Source organism: Pinus tabuliformis, chromosome 1_1, assembly GCF_031772625.1.
Source record: "Pinus tabuliformis cultivar Carrire ecotype Pingquan chromosome 1_1, CPIR1, whole genome shotgun sequence".
In the NCBI taxonomy this organism is placed as follows: Eukaryota; Viridiplantae; Streptophyta; class Pinopsida; order Pinales; family Pinaceae; genus Pinus; species Pinus tabuliformis.
The window spans coordinates 171,797,817-171,822,480 of record NC_142297.1 but is presented as its reverse complement, the minus strand read 5'-3'; positions in this window follow the sequence as shown (position 1 = coordinate 171,822,480).

Genomic DNA, 24,664 nt, shown 5'->3' with positions numbered 1-24,664 from the left:
TTGCAAATAAAAAAAATTCTAATTTCTTGATGAATTAGGGTTCATTCAAGAAATCAGGGGTACTGAATAGAAAACACAGAATGCAGAGGTGAAGGAAATTCACTAAAGTTTGAAAATCACCTCAGAAAACTGAAAAATACAAGGCTTTTCTTTGCTTTCTATCTACTGCACGTGTTTTATAGAAACAGACGCGCGCTCTGCATCTGTCAGAGAAAAAGCACGTGAGAGAGAAATATTTGAAAAAATTTCACTTCCGCGGGCTCAAAACAAATCCTGGGGGATAGTGAAAAATCTAGGGAGGTGAGGAGCGCCTTGAAGGATGTTTATGCATAAAGGAGGTCCTCGAAACAATCTCTAGATTAATGAAAAGAGATCAATATTTTCACCATTCCTGTTGTAGTGTTTTTGGAGCACAAGTGTACCAAAAAGGACCCCCTTAGCAATGGATTGTTACTTGCAAAGTATCACAGTGAAAATTTGTGTTGTTAGTGGACAAACTTAAATAAACACAATGTTGTAAATATTGGAAATAATGCATACATAAACATAAAATTAAAAAAAGAGGTGCATGAACAAAACAATGATAAAATGGAGCAAACACATCAATAATATATGTAAAAATCTCAATTTATTGATTGCTGGTGGTAGATGTTGAATACAACTAGAATCCCAGACACTTGAAGAGAATTCTTTGATCTAGGGAGCTCAAAAATCCTCAGCAAGGGGGTTTCTTTTTCTCAATATCTTTGCAAGTTTCTCCTCTCTCTCAAAGAAGTGTGAAGACTCTCCAAAGGGTCGATTCCTCTTCACTCACTAAGATGTTGGGTTGCTTAGAAGAAATTTGGCCAGCATCCTAGTGCTCTTCACTTCCTTAGTTTCAACAATGTAGTGGTGGTTTGCTCAAAGAACAATTTGGCCAGCATAACAATGTCTCTTGTTTTGGCTTTCCCATGGCCTGTTTATATAGAGTTTTTTTTTTCTTAATACCTCTTCCTTCTCTTTGTACATGTATGATAAAGACACATGAGTAGGACAAGAGGATTCCATTGAGAGATGCACATCTCCAAGGCAACTCGAATTCGGTTGTACTAGGCCGATCTCATATAAAAAAATCGGCTCCAAGTGTGTAGAGTGGTCTCGGACTGCTGATATGTCGGGTGCACACATTTATTGAAGAAATATATGCGCAACCTTAAATTATTTCCTTTATAAACTTTGCACCTTTAGGAGAAATTATGATTTTTGAATCTTCGTAATGCATTCGGCTGGAGAAACGTCCACTTGTGAATTCTGCTGAACACTTTTAATGTCTTCTAGATTGTTCTAGCAGGTGTATGATTTTTTGGTGTTAATAGTTACTAATGATGGGAATATGAAACATACAGTAAGAGTTAGGTCTGACAACTAAGAACTGACGAGTATCTCCCAATAAGCTGGTATATCAAACACAACTTTAGGTTGCAGAATTAAATTGAAAATCCCCAAAATAGCTCGGTCAATGACAATTGTATCTTCCCTTCCAAAAACCTTGGCAATTATCTACAAAGCCTGTCTCACATCTTCAACCAAAGTTTCAAGAGAAAATTGAGTGGGATCCAAAGAAAATTATTGTCCTGTAGGAATTAAAAAGAAGTTCATTTGGTCATAGTCCTCCCCAGACAAATTTTGAAATGCTGACAACAAGGTTTCCTCTTAAAAAATTGGTGTAAAGGTTTGAAGATGGATAAAATAATGCTTGTTGGATTAAAAGAGTAGATATCTGAAATATATTTTCACCTAAAGTATTCATTACAAAACAATTATGAGGATAAAGGGCAAATACCAACTAGTAAATGAACACAGGGAAGACATAAGTTTGGGGAATTATAGCAATAGATAAACCAGAATTTACAACTATAGTATACACATGAGACTCCTTTTGGTTGACTAGAATGTGTTGATTAAGTTCCATTAAATTTAGTGAGTAAATACGATCAAAAACATCCCTCTCAGTGTCCATGACAGGAATGTGGGTTGAAGAACCCAACAAAACCGTTTTTTTAGACATTTTGAAGATTGAATCATTTGGATATGATGTACAAAGACCCAATTTACAATGGTTGGTGTTAATGAATTCAAACTTAAGTGGGATAGCAACTAAAACATTCTACGAACACTAGGAATTGAAAAAGACAGTGTGAAAAATGAAGCTGGAACAAAGTTTGTGGGGAAAACAGAAAAATGGGAGGGAAAACCAAATTAAATGCTGAAATAACGTGTACGGAATGAATTAAGTGGCATAAATGACATGATGATGTGATGGGGTGACATGGCAATGACGTGGTGAATTGGCCTACTAGGTCACGCTTGCTTGCCGCATAGTTAAGTGAGCACCTACCATGATGGGGGAGGCCTGCTTGTAGTGACCCCACAATCAATTTGAACTGTCGAATACTGGTCAAACCATTTGTTGTTGACTCCTTTGTGATGTCAGGTTGGAGTCATCAGAGGGTCTCAAGACAAAAATTAAGTCCGCTCAACTACTGGCCTGTCCTTTAAACTTTTGAATTTTTTAAACTCCGACAGGGACCCACTTGAATGCTTTATATTAATGCTGCATCATGCTAAATTTTAATGTTAATCCATCCTTTATTAAATCAAAATCATAACACTATTCTATATTTTGATTTCTTTTTTGGAAATATATAATTTTTGTTTCTTTTTCACAATTTAAAACATAGTGAAAAATGAGTTACAACATCTAGCTCCACCTAGGGATAGTTCTTTAAAACAAAGCACTAAGAACCGTAAATTAGTTCCTTCACTTCGGGCATGGAGTCATATTATAGCTTGGAACATTACAATGAGAAACTCACTAGATATTTACAATGAACAAGCCGATATTTACAGTGGAAAAGTAAAATGATCTAATACTGGAAATAATGCTTCAAGTACTGCCCATTGACAGGCAGCTGCAGTAGTTCTCCATCCAAATTTTCCAAAATAAAAGTTTTATTGGCTCTGATTTCTGCTATTCTAAATGGCCCAAACCATAGAGGATCAAATTTTCCATGTTTTCCCTTATCCTCTCTTCTCACATCCCATCTTAAAACTAGATCTCTAGGCTAAAAAAGAATATTCCTGGCTTTCCTGTCAAAGATCAGTTTCATTTTCTCTTGATAGCTGATTAAATTTTCCATTACCTTTTCTCTGTTTTCATTCAACTCCACTAGCTAGTTCATCCTCCTAGTTAGTGCATTGAGTTCTTCTTCAATATCTTGAATACGTTTATTTACCGACTTTTCTAATTGATTGGGAAACAGAGCTACTGCTCCATACACCAATTCAAAAGGTGACTTACTAGTGGATCTCTTAGTAGTCACCCTATTTTCCCATAAGGCAAACTTCAGTTGAGAATCCCAGTTTTCCATATTTTCTGCAACAATTTTCTTAAATATATTACTAGAGTTTTGTTCGAAGATTCTACCAACCCATTTCCTTGAGGATGATAGGTTGTAGAATGTGATAGCATTACATTGTATTTATAGAAAAAATCAATAAACTTTGCAGACCTGAAGATTTGAGCATTATCTGTTACTACTTCAGACAACCAAATCTTGTGAAAATGTTCTCTTGTAAAAACTAAATTACCACTAAATCTGTTGCCCTCCTAGTTGGAATGGATTCCATCCATTTAGCAAAATAATCAGTACCTATTAGGATCCATTTATGTTGTCCACTAGAAGGTGGATTTATTTCTCCTACAAAATCTAGACCCCATTGTCTGAAAGGTTCCTCAACAAACACAAGAATCAGTGGTAAAGGTGCCAATTTCTTCTTCTCAACAAAAATTTGGCACTTTTCACAACTTCTTACTAATATGAAAAAATATGAAAACAAAGAAGGCCAATAAAAACCATCTTTCAAAATTTTATATGCTGTGACTTTCCAATTATAATGGCCACCACAAAGACATCCATGATATTCATTAAAAACTTCAATAGTTTCTCCTTCTGTCAAACAGAGCAACAAAATACCAACAAGATCTTTCCAATACAATCGACCATTCGTTATTACATACTTTTGGGCTTTCAATTTGAGGGCTTTGTACTTTGTTCTATCTAAGGAAGTTGGGCAGCTAAGAAAAGATAAATAATGGACAATATCTTTATACCATTTAGAGCAGAGGTACTTATATTGAATTTTATTATTAGGTTCTTTCTCCTTACCTTTTTCTTCTGCTATTTTTGATTCAGAACCTTAGCTAACAAATTAATCCCCATAGATTAACAAGTTTCTTCTGTCAAGATATTTTCCAGTCCTTTCCCCTTTACCAATTTTGTTGGTTTGATGTCCATATCATACTCTTTGACAATAGAGTTAGGAACATATGCATAGATTTGAGATTTTAGGTAATATGTTCTAAAAATTTTCAAAGCTTTAACCAGAGCATAAGCCTATTTTTATAAAATGTTGTACTTTAATTATTCATCCCTTAATACCCTACTAAAAGATGCTGCTGATTTTTCTTTACTATCTTGATTTCTCTGCAAAAGTACTGTTGCAACAGTGAAAGGAGAAGCAAAAGAAAATATTTGAAAGGGATTTTTATATTCAGGACTCACTAGTACTGGAGATTCTCCAAAAGCTTATTTTATTCTTGTAAAATATTCTCTAGCAGCTGTGATCCATTTGACTTCTGCATCCTTTTTCAACATATCAATGATCTCCTTCACAATCTCTGCATAATTGGGGATGAATCTTTTAAGGAATTTTTTTTTCCCAGGAAACTCAGAATTTCCTTTTTACTTCTTGGAAAAGGAATATTATTGGTTGCTTCCACTCATTTAGAATCAATTTTTACTCCCTCTTTTGATACAATATGCCCAAGCAATTTTCCTTCTTTTAAAAAGAAAAAAGACTTTTTGGGATTCAATGATAAGCCATATTTTCTACACTTCTCAAAAGTTTGTTGAAGGTGTTTCAGATGCTCCTCATCAAATCTGAAAAATATTATAATATCATATAAATAACTTCGCATGAACTTCTCATTTTATCCTACAAAGGATATAACCATAACCCTCTGAAAAGTAGCATCAACATTCATCAACCCGAATGACATTTTTGCATACATGAAGGTTCCCCATGGGGTTGTGAAAGTTGTTTTCTTTTGATCTTCTAGCTGCATTTCAATCTAACTATAACCTAAAAATCCATCAATCATAGATAATTTGTATGACCATGTGACTCTCTATAGAATATGATCCATCTTTGGAAGGGGATAATTGTCTCTTAGTGATTCTCTATTCAAATTTAGGAAGTCTATACACAACCGAATTTCTCTATTTTTCTTCCTCACAGGTACTAAATTATCCAGCCAATCTGAATACCTGAGAGGGACAATTATCTTTGCTTGTAATAATTTCTTGAATTCCTTTTCAACTGATGGAAAAAGCAGAGGATTTATTTGTCTCAATTTATTCTTATATGGCTTAACTCCTCACTTTAAAAGAATCTTATGCTAAATGATGTTGGTATCATAAGTTTTGAGGTCTTCATAAGACCATGAAAACACATCAATATATCTTTAAAAATATCTACATACCTTTATTTATACTCTTCTGGAATACCCTTTTCCAGCTTCACCAACTTTGGTTGCTGCTCTGTTCCAAGGTTGCAATCTTCAATATCATCCTCCCAGTTTGGTTTGCTTGCATTTACAACAACATCATTTGCATTGAACAATATTTCCAGGGGTACCAAGCCTCTGGGGATCACATTATTTTTCAATTGCACAATCTTCTGACCCCCCACAGAGTCTTTCCAAGGAAATTCATCATTTAATTCTTCTTCTTGGAGATCTTCAATTCCATCTTCTTGATCAATCTCTAAATTTGAAAATTCCCCTACCATTTCCAGAAATATTTTAATCTGTTCTTCATCCTCAAAAACCTGCCAGTATTTTAAATTATATGGAATGGAAGGTATGCTTCTAATATCAACTTGATATCTCAATTTTTGATTTAATGGGGGCTTAAAAGTGTTAGTTTCCACATCTAGTGAGTTGGCTAATATGTTCCCTTCCCTCAGCAGGGACTGAATATCAAAAGTAGAAATTTAAATTATCTACTAAATCCCACAATTCATTTCTATAGGCTTTAAGCCTCGAATTTTTAGTTTGGAATTAATTCTTGATCTGTTTTACAATTAATATAGAGTCCCAAAAAAAGAAATACATTGTATTCCTATATTTTTAGTAGCTTGTAAACCAAGAACCAGAGCCTCATATTCAGTTATATTATTTGTGGAGTCAAACTCTAATTTGTAAGAAAAGGGAATAATCTGAACTTTAGGGGAAATCAGAAGAACCCCAAATCCATTCTCTTCCCTTGAATATTCTCCATCAAAATACAACTTCCAAACTCCACTGATTACTTATTCCTTCCTTTGAATTGTTTAAGTAACCTACACTTATATATATTCAACAATTTCATGAGATTCTTGCAACATAAAATAGGAAAAATCATCTTTTTCCTGACTTTAAATAGGAGAATTACTTGAACCCTCCTTGGTGATAGTCTTCACAAATCTGATCTCCCAATACAATCTCCTTTCTTCTCCACCAAAGACTGGAATGATTGCATAAGTAAAATCCAGTTTCAACACTCCTCCCAACTTGGCTCCCCAGGACCTAGAAAGTAGCATTCCAAATCGAGCTAGAATATCTGCAACAACAACATCCATTACAATGCTTCTAGATGGAATATGAGGCAATGACACTGCAAAGCATTTAATAAGTCCCACACATTTAACCTTTTTTGAATCAAAGGAATACAAGTCCTTGTAAGGTTTTGTAATCTTTTTCTTAAGGTTTTGTAATCCATTATACAATTGTGAAGAACAAAAGTATGTATCATAAGATAAATATAAAAAGGAGGGGTGGAAGAATCTTGTTCCTCCACATGTGGGACAAAAATCACCATTATACTTTCTTCTTGTAGATTATCTGCATCAGCTGCATGATTATTTTGAGATAAATTTATAAAATCCGAAATCTATTTTTCTAATCAAATTTCTTAACTAATTTAGTTAATGGTATGGGAGTTTTGATTTTCTCCAATTATTTCTCCAAATTGAAACAATGAACCTCCTTTAAATCTTTTGAATCTTCTTCTTCCACTGGCTTCTCTTTTGGCACATTTTTTTGATTGATAACAGGATGTTGGGAATGTTTTTACAACATCCTCATGTCCTGTTGGCTTCTTGAACTCTCCCCTTGGTGAATTGGGACTATTTTCAACTGCTGCTTTCCTTTCTCACATTGTTTTGTTGTTGATTGTATCTCCACATGATCTTGAGTTCTTGACCTTTTCCTCTACCTTAGATCATATTTTTTGTGTAATTTCGCTTGCATAAAATCTGTGAATCTTTTGCAATATTCTTCAGTCTCTTCATCATCCAGGAAAATTTTCGGTTCCCAACTTGAATCCTCATTACTGACTATTTCTTCTTACTCTTCAAACAAAGTAGAGCATTGGTTTCCTGCAATCTTAGAGTCTCCTCCGCTTCTTCTTCTGGTTCATATTTAATGTATAAGGGTGGTTGAACCTGAGCCTGGTCTTCCTTGCATCTCTACATAATTTGCAGTGGTTGTGACCTAAATGGAGGATTGAAATTTCTATTATGTGTTTGTTGAATTTGTCTAGGAGGATTCTTTCTTTCCAGCTCCAATTTTACCAATTTATTAGACATATTTCTGATAACTTTGGTCATTTCATCTAACTTTTGCTCATGAGAATCCTTTGGCTGACTAGCAAGTTTGGCTTCCTCCTTTCCTTTCTTCTTATCATCAGTTTGGTCTTTTTGTTTAATCTTCCCTACAACAGATAAGTTGGCTTCAATCTCCAATGCATCAGTCTAAATTTGATCTAGAGTAGGTGACCGCCTTTCCCTCAAAGTAAAGCCAAAATCAGATTCAAATGCTCCTGCAAACACCACTTTTGCACCAGCAGGTGGTGGTTTTATCTTTGTAGGAAGACTATTATATAGCTTATTGAATCTCTTGATAAATTCAACCACCTCTTCATCTGGTTTCCTCTTAATTGCATTAAATTCAGTCAGGAAATAACCATGATCTTTCTTTTCACCCCATCTTTGTATAAATGTATTTTCCAATTCTTCCCAAGTGTTAATTGAATTAGTAGGGAGGGTTTTAAACCATTTCCTTGCTTCTCCATCCAATGACTGTACAAAAAGCCTCATTACCACATCCAAGTATTCAACATTCAAATTTTCTGCAAAAGCGCAGAAGGTTGCCACATGTTTTTCTGTTGTTACTTCATCTTCCCCTGTAAATCTCAGTAACAACTTCAAATAGTCTTGAGGCATGGCATTCATAGGCTGAGGAAGATTCAAAGGAGCATATATGTTTAAAAGAAACCCAGAATCACCATATTTTGATTTTGAGAGGGAATAGAAGAACTTCCTGCTTGAAATACAAAAGAGTGAGGTGGAATGACATATATAGGAATTGGCTGAGAAATAACAAAGATAGTCTGATATGAAACTGACAAATCAACTTTTTTAATTTCTTCAACTTCTAGGAAGGAGAAAGAGACATACTCAAATGACTTTTCTTCAAGAGTGGGTTCTAAAAAGATTCTTTAGGAATGGGACAAACTTTCTTGAGAAAAATCCAAGTTTCTTACAACTTCTTCTGAATGATGAAACCTAGGGTATTGTGAGACAAAACTTGTACCAGGAGATGATATGGTAGGAATTTGGGTTACGTGAGAATTTTCTCTCCAAACCCTTCGAGAAACAATTTTTTTCGGATTAGAAAGAACATGAAATTTTTTTTGTGAGGTATGAGACCTCATGATAGGCCTTTTGGGAGCCATAACTGCTTTTCTTAGTGAGAAAACATAACGTATACACTTTCTTTGCCCACCAAACAAAGAAATGATATATGAAAGAAAACCCAGGGAAAAATGACTTCATTCTCCATTCTGCGGCAACGACCCAAAAAAAATGTTGTACCTTAGAAGATAACCCCTGGCTAAGTAGAGGTCAGTGCCAAATACATTTATTCAAAATGATAAAGAAACTCGATTTGTTGTCCCATTGTTGGAGGGAAATGTTCCCCTAGGGCTTTTTGGGTTGAAACCCTAGTAGACTGAAAGTTATCTATTCAAAGAAACACACATTCACACAGCCATTATGCTATTGTAAGCAAATTCTATAGTAAAGGGGACGTACCTTAGGTCCTACGTTTGAGAAGGCCCTTAGGGTCCAAACCCTTCTTGGAGTTCCCTTCTTCTCTTTTGTCCTGCAAAACAACCAATTCCAAAGAACACAACAGTATATGGACAAAACCTTATAAAGAAACCATCTTCATGTTATAAATAAAGGTAGTTAGTTATGAAATCCAAACAACCATTTACATATGAATTCTAACATGAATATCATAAACATAAAGAAGATTCATATCGGGAACCAAGACATGTGTTTCTTTTATTATAGACAAATAAAGTACATAAAAGGAATAATTTCACCTGAGTCACCTTCAGCAGGCTCCAAGCAAAGCTTCCTTCCAGATCCGTTCTAGCCTCAAGCCTCTAACAAACTCCTTCCATGCCTTACTCCATGATGTCATAAAGAGTGGATGAGCATCAACACACAAGGAAACAAGGGTTTCCTGTACAAATGGGGGAAGTGCAGAAGGCACAAGGGACTTCAGACCTGGTCAGGGGAAAAATCTCAGCATAATAACCTTTCTCTCTCTTCTCTCCCCCCTTAGGCCTTCCCATTGAGGTCTTTTTATACCTCTCCCAAAGTAGTTTTTTAGTTGGGAGTTGGTTGGGAACAGTTGGGCCACGGGCACTGACAGGTGATCAGCAGGTAAAACTCACGATCTCCGCCCAAAATTAAGGAGTTTTATATTTTTTTAAGTGTCTTAATACATACACGCAGGTTGGGTATATACCTACCCGCGTATACACGTGTTTAACTCAGGGAAATGTCGCGTATAAGGGATAAAACACTATTTTTTAAATTTTGGGACCAGGTCTGGAAGGAGGGGTTGCCCTAGGCCATGAGTCCAGCATCACAAACCATAAGAGTGAGATTTGGAGCTATAACGGATGACCCCTAATATATGAGGTTAGAAGGGGTACATGATGGCCGAAATGTATTATGCAAGTACATGGAAAGGGAATCTGTTAAAAACTGAGGAGGACTTCACCAGAATTCAGCCTGCCAAGCCACCAAAGGAGATCAGAAAGAAACACTGTCTGAGGCGGGCATACCCATGCTCAGAAAAAGTAAAGCATGTCCACATATCAGGTACAAGCGGATCCACTAAGTATACAAGTATAAAGGACTAGAAAATACATAATGGATCATCTGATCAAGATCGACAAGTACATGTCTGAATATCACATATAAGACTATTAATGATGCCGAAAGATGCAACGGATCACTGATATCAAAGACTGATCCCAAAAGGTACCAACTGAACATGATGGAATAGGATGGTACTACACTGCAAACTTAGGTGCCAGCATATAGAATGTCGCCATGGCTGACTGCAACATATAAGGTGGAGTGGTATCAACTAGCAGCAACAGGAGCAACTGTCAAGTGAACCAATGAATGCTGATACAACCTGAGGTCTTCACCGAACGCCGTGGTACATTTATACACCATGGGAATAAATGATCTGAAGTCGACCATGTGAGAAATCATTTGATTACCGGTCATTGATGTATACCGTTAACAAACGCGAGACTACTCACCAATAATGATAATAAGCGTCAAGGTACCCAGTAAAATCTAATAAGTGTGAATAGATGAGTTGGAGTCGAACACCTCTAAGAATCTATCGATCAGGAGACAATGATGGTTTCCCACTGTCGATAGCAAAGGATCTGCCACTAATGACTGCAAACCCCAAGGTACTGCCAAATGGACTCTAGATCTTTGCCCCAGAGCAATGAGTCGGAGTCGATAGGGAAAGATCTGCTAGAAGGAAGACATTAAGGCATCCTTCATCAATCTAGCGCAAGTGTAACCTGTAGGCCAATAATGTGGAAGGAATCAGATGAAAGAGATGTAGTAACCCAACCGAAGTACATTTCCGGTGTACACAAGATGTGGCTAGCGCACGACAGAAACCCTCTGAACCAACCAATAATGAAAGCTGACACAGAGGCGAGGTATCCACCAATAGGGTCAAATGGAAACCAAGGTACTGCAAGAATCCCAATGTGTGATAATGTAAGCTGATGTTGAACACAAGGGAAACCACTCAGTCAAAGACCCATGATACTGATCGATGCTGAGCACAAGGTGACCTATCAATAATGAAAATAGGGCCAGGGTACAGCTCTAGGCCTGTCCTCAGAGCAAGGTGTCGTCGTCGATAAGGACAAGACCCACCAGCAAGAAGTCAATGGGGACCTTCTCAAACCGGCACGAGTAAAGGACCAATATAACTGATGTGATGATAGACATGACACTGACAACCAGGGATGGCCGACTGAAAAATGAGTCAAGAGACACCGTAGAAAGGCCGACTCAAGCTAACTTCCCTTGAACAATAGCACGACTCAATGTGACTATGTGGTAGCATATGATGACTCTGTATAAGTTCGCCATGTAGGAGGCATGAACGAACCCTCCATATTATTGGAAGAGATAACCAATCGGGGGAGAACTGATTCAATAACAAGGTTAAGGCTTACCTAAGTCAAACTAAATCCCGCCCAAACAGAGGAGACTTTGTTTTGAGTGCTTTGTTCAAGGGCGACACGACTGACTCTAGTTGCCAACAATAGATGGAAATACTGTCCCGTTCTAGCTCTTTTTTGGAATATTTAATTTTTTTGTCTTTTTCTGTTAAGCTTGAAAAATAATAAAAGAATGCTATGGTATAGTGGAAAGAACGAGTGTCGGTGAAATAGATGATCTAGTTCCTGGGAATGGAACATTCCTATGATCAATGTAGGGAGGTGAAAACTGGTCAGTGACACTCAAAGGTGTGTTCCTTCCACGGGTTAAGGTGTGTCAAGCTGCAGAAGTCAAAGGTATGCAAGGTTGATTTTGCAGTCGTCATGGTCAAAAGTTGGCTTAAAAACGAGTCCAAGTGAAGCCGGCTCTAGGCCAAAAGGTGCAAATGGTCAACATGCAATGCAGTAGTACAACTCAACACAAAGGAGCCTCTAGGGTATAAGGCCAGAACGAAGCGAAGAAGCAAAGAGGAATGAGTCTTCAACGCATAAGTCATGGCGGGACTACAGAGGACTCTCGAGCCTACTCAAATCGGAGCAGCATGGGCAACAAATGTCAGTGAGGTGCTAACTACGATGCCCATGTAAAGGATGGCTCTACCATCGTGTCATGATTTAAAGAATCGGCGAGTGAAAATGGCTTACGAACCATAGCACGATGGGGTCAACCCTATGGCAGATGTATCGGCAAATGGAGGCTAGTATGCATAATGCAATGGAAAAATGGTGACCCTAACCTATATGCCAGTGAGAAAATGATACCTGCCATGATGGGTCAGCAGTCATGGAACCGTCTCAAACTGTTGAAAAACGTCCAAAATGTCCTGAAAAACAAACCAATCTCGACATTCCAAGCTCCCAAGTTAAAAGTCACATGAGGTCAAACAAAATAAAATTTTGAAATTTTTTTTTCATTTTCAAAACTTATAAAAGAGATTTTGGACTCACCATTTTCACCATTTGAGTTTGAGAGCAAAAGATTTGGAGCAAAAGGAGCAAACTTCCCATAGCCAGATTCAACCGTTTAAATTTGTCAAAAACCTCCAGGTAACTCTTATACTTAGCTTGCAATTGATTGTGACTGGTTTTAAGATTTTTGATTAATGTTTTACCGTTGAATTTTTTGCCCAAAATTTCTCCGCGGCATATACGCGGGTTGGTAATATGAAACCCGCGTACACGCGGGCCCTATACGCGACTGTGTGCACAGGGACCCGCGTATACGCTGCGAACCATTTTTAAACAAAAACTAACGGTTACAAATCATTTTTTCTCAGAATGTCTGTCACGTGGCGTGAAAGAGAGCACATAGCGGTGGATAATGAAGTTATGAACAGTCCAGAAGCTTTAGATGCCCTACGAGGATGCGGTTTGCTTAAATTCTTCAAACTGCCGAATATGAAAGCAAACACACGTCTGCTTGAGATGCTCATTGATTATTGGGACGTCGAGGAGGAAGCCTTTATGATCGATCAGATGCCACTCAGGGTAGAAGTGGAGGATATCTATTTTATCACGGGCCTTTCCCGAAAGGGAGAGGTAGTACGCTCCCGGGGCAGGACACGGAGCAGCCTCACGATAGAGGACTATGTACAGATATATTGCCCTAGACATCCCAAGAAGGTTGGGAGCTAGATTTCCATCACACATGTGGCGAGTTTATCGCTAAGGATAATCTTGTTCACCATAGCTCGAGTGAACGGATCGTCCTCTCTGCATCAAGCATCACGGCTGACCATGAGCGTGGCAGTTGACTGTCTCACTACTGTGTTCGACTGGTGTACTCCTCTTCTGGCCAACATGAAGAGCCAGCTCACTTCTATCAAGAGGGGACAGACCAAAAACTTTGGATATGGGACTATCCTGTGTACTTTCTTTTTCGAGAAGGTTCCCACACTCCGCCCCAGGGTAGCAGTTTCCATCAGCACCCCATGTGATCCACGGATGGGCCAGTGGGCTGATCTGATGAAACGTCTGGGGGGTGGGGAGGTCCTAAGGACTGCCTTCGATGATGACTTCTTCACCTGGTGGGATCAGCAGATCATCGCCGTAGATGACTACCCCTATGCTGGGCTGGATTTCCGAGGAGATCCTGATCTAGCGTTATCACCCAACACAGCATGGGGCGAGATTGGTAAGAATTTTTTTATTTTTTGATTTTTTGGATTTTTCAAATATAAGGATGAATTTTGAAAAATATTTTTGATGAGATTCAAATGACTGATATGATGCTCATGTTCCAGACATTGGGCTGGTACGACTAGATGGATTCCCACGGCATGGAAGGCGTGGCCGAGGAGCCGAAGAGGTGGCTGCTGATACAGAATGGACTCTAAATAACGTCCAGTGACACTTGGCGAGATTGAGCTTCCGAGTACCGATGGCTGCCATAGAGGACCTTCCTGAGGATATGCAGCGTCATGTGGTTGGCATGCCACGTGACTGGGTTCCAATTTTGGCTTGTGGCCAATGCGATAGTTACCTACTTGGCCGCTCATCCTGAGCCGGGGCATTAGATATGCCGGACATGATTATGGGCATTTGAGTCCCAATTTTGTATATTTTTGGATACACATATGTACACTCGAGACGCTTTATGATATATATATATATATATATATATATATATATATATATATATATATATATATATATATATATATAGATATATATATATATATATATATATATATATATATATATATATATATATCGACTTTTTGATGCTTGATTTTATTGTGATGAATGATTGATGTGCCAGTCTAATGCCCGATTAGCGATAGAATCAGCTAACCAATTATGAGATCTTGGAATGTGCAAATAATTAATATAAGTAAATGATCTTTGCAACAACCTCACCCTTAAATACTGGCAATATAAACATGGTTCCCTTACCCGATAAATGTTGTTTAATTGTGACACTATCAATTAAGAATCAAGATAAACCACCAACGAGTCGATCCCATGAGAGATTGCCTCAGATAATAAATTAATAACGGCAATATACTCAGCCATATTGTTTGAAGCAGGACCGATGCATACACCTCTTGATACCATCAATTGACCAGTTGGATAATAGAGTACCCAAGCTACGGAAGTGAGATTCCGAGTGTGCCGACTAGCACCATCGGCAAACTCAAAATAGACCAAGTAATCCATCAACACCTGTCACAGCAGACCAAAAAGTGTTGATATCAAAAAACTCTCGATGATATATGTACAAATATACATAATGTACAAAGAAGCCATTGCCTAACTCCTAGTCAAGCAAAGTACTTCTTTAGGTAGAGCCCGTTTCGAGGCTCCGCCAGCTTGTTTCCCTCGAAATCGATTAACTCATACAACCCTTTTTCTAAAACTCGTTTAATAATGAAAGGCCCGTACCACATAGGATTAAATTCTCCTGCCCCCAAGGTGTCTTTATCTTGGTCATAGACCAAGACAAGGTCACCTTCAGAAAAGACTCGAGGATGGACAGATTTATTATACTATGTTTTGACCCTTTTCTTATGAGCCTCATTCGCTGTAGCCGCATCTCGACGCTGCTCATCGAGATGTTCCAAGTGAAGGAGGCGCTCTTCGAGACTCGAAGTCTCTGGAAGGAGCTCAATAGCTAACTTAAGAGATGGAATTTCACATTCAACCGGAAAGATAGACTCCATCCCATAAACCAATTGAAAAGGTGTAAAACCAGTAGCCATCTTTACGGAGGTTCGGTATGCCCAAAGAGCCGAATACAACATAATGTGCCAATTGGACCAATTTTTATCGATTGTCTGTTGGAGGATCGTCTTAAGAGTTTTATTGACTACCTCGACCTGTCCATTGGCCTGAGGATAATAAGGAGACGAATGCTCCTGGCGAAAACCCAATTTTAGAGCCAATTTGGACATCAGTTGATTCTGGAAATGACTGCCATGGTCAGTGAAAATCTCTCTCGGGATACCGAATCTTGAGATAACCTGATTAAAAAGGAACAATGCTGCCGTGTCACTATCGCTCTTATAAGTAGGCGTGGCCTTGGCCCACTTCGTAAAGTAGTCTATAGCCACGATAATGTACCTGTGATTCGCCGCTGAAGGCAGATTACAAGTCGTAAAATCAATACCCCACTTAGTAAAGGGACTGACGGTGACAACGGGAAAAAGAGGAGCTGGATGCGCGCGCATCTTTCGAGTAAAAATTTGACAAGGGTGACAGCGTTTGACCGCTTCCACATAGTCTTTAAAGAGTGAAGGCTAGAAATAGCCGGCACGTAAGATGTGCTGGGCTGTAGCAAGCGCTGATAGATGACCACCACAAGCTCCACTGTGGCAGTCATTTAGCACTGACTCTGCTTCCTCTAAGGTTAAACAGCGCCGAAGGATTGAATCAACCCCTCGACGGTATAATGTGTCACCAGTGATAACATAATTTTTAGCCAGGTGACGTAATTTTTGACGTTCATCCTTGGAGAAAGTAGAGGGAAACTTCGAAGTCTGGAGATAGACAATGATATCTCCATACCAAGGGTTGAGCGAAGAGATGAGGAATAAATGTTTGTCGGGAAAACTTTCCTCATAAACAGTATCCTCTCCACAAGGCAGCTCAGAAATTAGCTCAGTGAAAACCATGGATTTCTTAGACTTAGCAGACAAGAACTCAAGATCAAATTCTTGCAAAATGACTATCCATTGATTATATTTGCCCCCAATCACTTGCCTACTGAGGACAAACTGGAATGGATTGACCGCCGCTAAGACAAAAGTTTTGCGTAGCAGGATATAATGACGGAACCGCTGGACAACATGGACAGCTGCCAAGGCCAATTTCTCAACCGGAGAATAACGAAGTTCAGGACCTATTAAGCCTCAGCTCAAATAATAAATCACATGCTCGGTGAGAGCATCGTCCTCCTAAACAAGAACCATACCAATGGTTGATTTTGCTGCAGCGAGATATAAAAGGAAGTCTCTACCATAATCCGGTGTACTCAAAAGCGGGGCAGAGACTAGTGCCTTTTTCAAAGCATCAAACGATCGTTGCGCAAAGTCATCCCATACAAATGGAACTCCTTTCCGTATCAAATGCATGAACCCTTTAGTGATCTCGGCATAGTTTGCTATAAATCGTCTTAAGAAATTAGCCTTCCCTTGAAGACTTTGAAGTTGTCGAATCGAGGACGGGGGAGGCAACTGAACTATTGCCTCAACCTTGAAGGGATCAACCCGAATCCCTTCATTTGACACGATGAACCCTAACAGCCGACCGGACGTAACCGCAAAAATGCACTTGTTGGGATTCAACCAGATTTTATAAGAACGACATCGCTCGAAAACCAATCGAAGATGACTAGGGTGATCAATTCTCTTTCGAGAACGAGCAGCGAGATCATCCAATTATGCTTCGATGACATGTTTGATGTCGTGGAAAGCATATGACATGGCCCGCTGAAAAGTATCTCCAACATTTTTAAGACCAAAAGGCATCTTTCTATATGCAAAGGTACCCCAGGGACATATAAAGGTTGTCTTATGTTGATCTTCAGGACGGATAGAAATTTGATTGTACCCAGAAAAACCATCCATGAAGGAAAAAATCTCATTACCCGCACACTCGTCAATAATCTAATCAATGAATGGCATGGGGTAATTATCTTTCAGACAAGCCTTGTTTAGGTCCCTAAAATCGACGCATACTCGGATTGTTCCTTGCTTTTTATCCACAAGGACTGGATTAGAAACCCAATCAGTAAGAGGAACAGGGTATATGAAACCTGCCTTTAGCAGCTTCTCAACTTCAGCTTTGATAGCTGCCGCTTTCCTAGGGTTAACCGGCCAAAGCGTTTAACGAACCGGTTTGGCATTTTCATACGTCTTGATCTCATGTTGAACTATAGAAGGATCAATGCCAGGCATTTCTTCATAAGACCAAGCAAATACATCTCGAAATTCCTTGAGCAGGTCGGTGTAAACTTGAATTTCCTCAGGGGAACACTCAATTTCGATGAAGAGATTCTCGATTACGTTAGGGTCCCTAGAGATGTTTATAGGTATCATTTTTGAAATCACCGACATATTACGTTCGGCACGAAAGTGTGCTGGAGCGAAAGGATTTGACACCGTACAAACATCACTAGTACAGAGCTCGGAGAATCTAGATTCTACTTCCTGCAATGGAGGAAGAAAGAATGAACGATGGTGTAAGTCTTCCCAAGGTCGATCTATACCCATCATTACTTCGAGGATTGCTTCTTCAGAAGGTAACACTGAATCTAAACAGTCCAAGGCAGAGGTAGAATCAAGGCTCCAAGCCGGGGCCACATCACCATCTAACTCCTCTTCGGAAAAAGGAGTAGAATGGTCATCTGCAGAGTCAACGATAGACTGATATCCAAGCTCAGCTGTAGATATAGGGAATGCCATTCCATTTACTTGTCCTTCAACTAATGTGGTCGTAGGTGAAGGCAAGGTCCAAGGGTCTGAAAAATAACGAGTTCGAAAGAACTCTTCTCGAGGAGACTCCTTAGATGATGAAACGACATTAATTTTGGCAAAAGGAGAGGGAAGATCAAAGGTACCCATCAATGAGGAATACATCCCCACTCCTAAATTCTCAGTAGGCGGACGAGGGTTATCCACTAAGGGAACAGTAGAGTTAGAGCTTGCTTGAGGATCAACTGGACAATAATCCAATTGATCAACCTTAACGATTTTCCCCTCATGAGGAAAGCAAATGACACGAAACAGAGTTGAAACAACAACGTCGATTTCGTATACGCAGTTCCTTCCTAAGAGGAGATTATAGTCTAGGTTAGCATCTATGACTTCTACTTCGATATTGACGACCTTCCCCCCAACACATATAGGAAAGGTCGGGATAATCCCATGCGGCTTATGAGAATGACCATCAAATGCAGTCAAGACGGTAGGTGAAGGAACAGCCGAAGGCGATCCAATAGCCTTCCAGCATGACATCGACATGACGCACGTGGAAGCTCCTTCATCAATAACGGTACGAAAAATGTTGATTTTCCGGTATGTAGACTTTATTTGGAAAGCCATATGATGAGGGAGTCACTTTTTGACATTTAACATGTCAAAAGTGAGCACTAAAGAGTTAGTTGGATCGACTGCCCCAATCGTGGAAAGTAAAGCACTTCACTGAGCCGGACACAACTGGAGAACCTCTAAAGCGGACATGGCGCACGAACTCTGAGCCAGATCCTCAACAATGGAGTAATTCTGGGTGGCCCTAGCATTAGGATTAATAGTCGCGCATTTAGCGGAACCTTTCGATATCCGTGGTATAGTCTCAACAGGGGGTCAATCAATATGAAGGTTGGTATTTCCGGGAACAGTCTTGTCCTTGGAAGTTTCACCTTCACCATAATCACATGACCAAGTAGCCACATGGACGTTAGAACCCATCATGAAAACATTCGATGATTTTTCCCCTTCCTGGTTGCCCCCTGCAGAGGTACCAGGATTTGAACTTGCGCCAGCAAGAAGTTGCTGCGCTTGGGGAAAAGGGTTAGTTAACACAGCCTGAGAACTAGAAGTCCCTTGCTGTCCTAACAAGCGCTGAGCGTCTTCAATCTTAGGGCAGAGATGAGTTAAATGGTCTCCACTGCACAACTTGCATGGAAACTTGACTTTTTTTCTAGACTCATTTCTACCACCACCTGCATTGTTGCCGGATTTATTTGCATCAGGCTTCCCATCCTGGTTCTTTTTCTTACCTCATCCTTTCTTTTTCCCATTGGAATTTTGATTTCCTTTGGGGTTATCAGATTGGACGACATTAATCGAAGAAGTTTGGGAAGCTGGGGGATTAGACGATGTGACTTGGTTGTTAGAAGAAGTTTGTAAAGACAACTGCTGCAATTGATTCAACAAGTTCACAGTAGTTGTGTCTACCGACCCAACGATACCATCTGCGTGGGGACCTGGCTTCAACTTAGCGATGTCAACCTTAGACCCAGGAGCATCGGTCAAGTATTTTTGTAGGATCCCAGACTGAGAGTAGATCAATTCTAATTGCTGGGCCCTAAAAATGGCTTGCTCCTTAGAATAGATTCCAGACATGGAGACATCCTTAGAGATCTCGGGTTGTAAAGATTTCAAAAACCATTCGAGACGGTATTCTGGAGGGATTTTGGCTTTAATGAGCCTCTTTCTCCGTCTCCATTCCTGAATATGGTTAGAAATGTGAGTTGCCTTATCCTGACGAAAAGTGGCCAGAAGTTTAGTTCCGGCATCATAACGGACAGGCAACTGGAAATGATTTAAGAAAATATTGGCTAAGTCAGTGAAAGATGTAAAGCTGCCCCCTGGCAACTCTATATACCATTTGGCTGCATTACCAGTCAAGGTGCGTTGAAAAAGTCTCAACCTAATCGAGTCATCGACAAGGGAGTTAGATGAGCACCACAAATTAAATGTGGTTACATGGTCGCCTGGGTCCTCACCGCTCTTCCCTTCGAATTTTGGAATGTCCGAAGGGAGTTTGGTTGGGACCGGAGGCCAGGCCGGATTGTACTTGATTGGATCGTTTGTTAACTTAGTGAGATCTGGCAAGTTCAACGTTGCCAGAAACGAAAGCCTGGGAGGACCTTGGGGATTCCACCCAGACTGGGCGGAACTCCCAAAGTTCTGAAAAGATTGGCCTAGATTTTGGAAGGCACCAGGCTGCCCGAAGTAACCAGCAAAACCGGCTAAACCAAAAGGCAAGCCTTGTGATCCAGTAAAATTCGAAGTTTGACCAACTCCGGCCGCGAAGCCTCCATAACCAGCAAAGTTTCCTCCTAAATGATTATAAGGAGTTGATAACCCCTGATACGGATTCCAAGCCGAAGCTAAGGGAGGAATACTTTGAAACGAACTAACCGTGGAGTATGGCCTATTCCCTTGTTGGCCGAAAGACTGATTCCCAGTTCCCACGCCACTAACCCCAGGGTTAGTCCAAACTTGGAAAGGATTGCTGCTTTGTCCTATAGAAGGAAAAGGCATGGATCCTATTTTCGGGTTGGAATGTGGTATATGACCACTTCCGAAAGGAAAACCCTGGAATGAAGCTGATCTGCCCATCATGGACGTAGCGGCACTAAACGGAACTGATGGAATACCCTATGAGTGGGTGCCAAATGGGAAGAATCCAGTACCAAAAGCATTGGTTTGGGAATTTCCACTCGTGGACGGAATGGAGGTAGACCCAACTAAAGATGTGCTAGAAAAAGATCCAAACAAGGAAGCAGAGGAGATGGAAATCGTTCCTCCCCCTTGCACCGATGTTGGAGTTTGCATAGTCGTAGCACTTGTAGAAGCCACGCTTCCAATAGTGGTCATCGATGGTAAGCACGTAGCGTAACCTGGACTTGACGGTCTATGCGTCAGAGTCCCAACGTATTGTAATACGTCTGGATGACTAGATGGTAGTGGAGAATTCGGAGCCGCTAACGACTCTGAGAGTTCTTCTACCTCTATGTTATTCTCCAGTTGAAAGAGAACTCGAGAAAGAACTGGAGTGTCCCTCTCTTGTTCTATGGAAGTGCCAGGCCTTGCTTGAACACTAATGCCCCCGAGAGGAGGATTAATCCCCGATGCGTCAACTGCCGTGGGACGAAACCCACCAGTAGTATTACCTCCGCGCCTTCTAGGAGAAGGCTCTAAACTTGGTGGTGAAAGACCACAAAGTCTTCGAGACCGTCTAGGAGATTGTTCAGCCACTTTGAATTTTTTGTTATGATCTAACTAAAGACTCAAAAATTGAAAGCTAGGCCAAGTAAGAGCACAGAGCACACACTATAAAGTCCCTAAAGATAACAGCCAGTCAAAAAACTTCCAAGTATTTCCGCTCCAGGTGATTAGGACCGGACACCAAAATACAAGAAAGTGAATTAAGGGGCCTTCCGAAGATAGTCTGGGATGATGAGGGCCCAGTCCTATCAGCGAAGGTATCAGAGGAAGTTACACTGACCTCCTAACAACAGCCTGCATCGGTGCAAGCCCCCAAGCTTCGCAAGGGTGCCCTCCAGTATTACTATCGAGAGTGATGCAACGTCGACCCCAGGTGCCACGGGATTCCCCTCCGCAGCTACCTGTGTAGATACCTAGGAGTAGCAACTATGGATACCAACTCGTCGCAGAAGCCAGGCGGAACAGTCGTGAGGTAAGTTCGGACAAGTAGGAGAGGGGGTATCTCTCTTCCCTGTCTTCACAGACCCTCGTGCTTAACTCCCAGATTCAGAGCTTTCCTGGTCTTCCTAACGCTATTGGATTTTCTCTCGTTATTCAGACTCCTACGTTTGACGTTTATATGGCCTTGGAGAGTTAACTCTCCACTCGCCTAATCCAAGGCCCTAAAATCCTAAACTTGTTGGTGTAACTAACTTAAACAAAAAAGTTTTAGTGAATTTTAGTTAGCGCTTGATTTTAAAATAGGCTATTCTTTAAGTCATAGGGTAACGGAAGTGAAACTAGTGGTGTTTTTTGACGCAAAAGAAATTAATAAAAACCTAACTACATGCACATGCACTTGTTTTCGTTTTTCGATGAAGAGCAATTTCTATAGGGTTCAGAGGAACTTCTAATAAAACAAATTTTTCTTTTCTTTTCGTTAATTCACACTTCACACTCACAAAAGTTAACAAAGCTATGTATGCCTAAAAAGGTATGCAAATCTATCCTAATGCAACAAATATATGCCGATGCAAGATTCGAAACTACTCTAAAAACAAAAATGAAAGTTGCTTGCTTATCAATCTTTATCTTGCCACTTAAAATGTCTAGATGGAATATGAGATGCTACCATTCATTTTGTCTAAACACTAAAAACAAGTTCTAAGACAAACATAAAGCACTTTCATTCACTAAAAGGAAACCAAATGAAAACCAAGTTCAAGAAAGAAAAACTAAGTTTTTCAAAAAGATTTTCTTCAAAAGCAACAACAAAAAGGTCTTTCCAAAAATGCTCTCAACGACACTGAAACTTGTGATTGAAGAATGGGGAACAAACACTTTTGCAAATTGACACCACACAATGGATGAAAACTCAACAAAAAGAGATGTGTTTAAAGATGCTCTCAACAATCAAAAGCAGCAATGAAAGCTTTGGCAACAATAACCAAAAAAGATCGAAAAGACAAATTTCAAGAAAGTGCCAATCAACAACTTTCATGAAACAAAGAAGTGGATGGTCGCAAAAGTGGTTTTGTCAAGCAAACAAAAAGTCACCAAAAGCAAGATTTGACACGAAGATTGAGATCAATCTCCCTACCCTGATGCATCAGAGTAGCTAAGATTCCAAATAAGAAATCTTGCATGTTTGAACAAGAAACGATGACGCTTGCAATAACAAAAAACAAGACCAATACTCCTTATAATCAGAGAGAATTCGGAACAAGATGCTCGCTGTAAAAACAAAAACTGATACTGGAAAGTGACTATTTAAGACTGACTCAAACTATCTGACAGACCTTCAGAAACAATCAGAATTTAAAAATCTTGAAAATTGCAAGATATACGCGACTGTACTGGTGTACAGAATGCGTGTATACGCTACTGAAACTAAGGAAACCTGCGTATACGTGGGTTCACCTAAAGAAACATGCGTACATATGCCTCTGTAACTAAGAAAAACAACGTATATAAAAGGTTTCAAGAAAAATAAAAAACAGACTAAAGAAACTGGCAAAACTTCAAATTCAAGAACAGACCAGACAGTAACAGCAAGCAGACAAGGCAGCTGAGCCCTGATTGGCTTGAAAACACCCAAACTAGGAACAACAAGTATGTTGTCCCCAGCGGAGTCGCCAATTCTGTTGGAGGGAAATGTTCCCCTAGGGCTTTTTGGGTTGAAACCCTAGCAGACTGAAATTTATCTATTCAAAGAAACACACATTCACACAGCCATTATGCTATTGTAAGCAAATTCTATAGTAAAGGGGACGTACCTTAGGTCCTACGTTTGAGAAGGCCCTTAGGGTCCAAACCCTTCGTGGAGTTCCCTTCTTCTCTTTTGTCCTGCAAAATAACCAATTCCAAAGAACACAGCAGTATATGGACAAAACCTTATAAAGAAACCATCTTCATGTTATAAATAAAGGTAGTTAGTTATGAAATCCAAACAACCATTTACATATGAATTCTAACATGAATATCATAAACATAAAGAAGATTCATATCGAGAACCAAGACATGTGTTTCTTTTATTATTGACAAATAAAGTACATAAAAGGAATAATTTCACCTGAGTCACCTTCAGCAGGCTCCAAGCAAAGCTTTCTTCCAGATCTGTTCCAGCCTCAAGCCTCTAACAAACTCCTTCCATGCCTTACTCCATGATGTCATAAAGAGTGGATGAGCATCAACACACAAGGAAACAAGGGTTTCCTGTACAAATGGGGGAAGTGCAGAAGGCACAAGGGACTTCAGACCTAGTCAGGGGAAAAATCTCAGCATAATAACCTTTCTCTCTCTTCTCTCCCCCCTTATTGAGGTCTTTTTATACCTCTCCCAAAGTAGTTTTTTAGTTAAGAGTTGGTTGGGAACAGTTGGGCCATGGGCACTAACAGGTGATCAGTAGGTAAAACCTGCGATCTCCGCTCGAAATTAAGGAGTTTTATATTTTTTTAAGTGTTTTAATACATACACGTGGGTTGGGTATATACCTACCCGCGTATACACGCGTTTAACTCAGGGAAATGTCGCGTATAAGGGATAAAACACTGTTTTTTAAATTTTGGGACCAGGTCTGGAAGGAGGGGTTTCCCTAGGCCATGAGTGCAGCATCACAAACCATAAGAGTGAGATTTGGAGCTATAACACCCATTGTGAAACTTCGGAAGTATTCCTTTTACAGGTAATAATTATGAAATCTTCTTGGAATAAAAACAACTTTCAAAGTGGCCTCTCTAA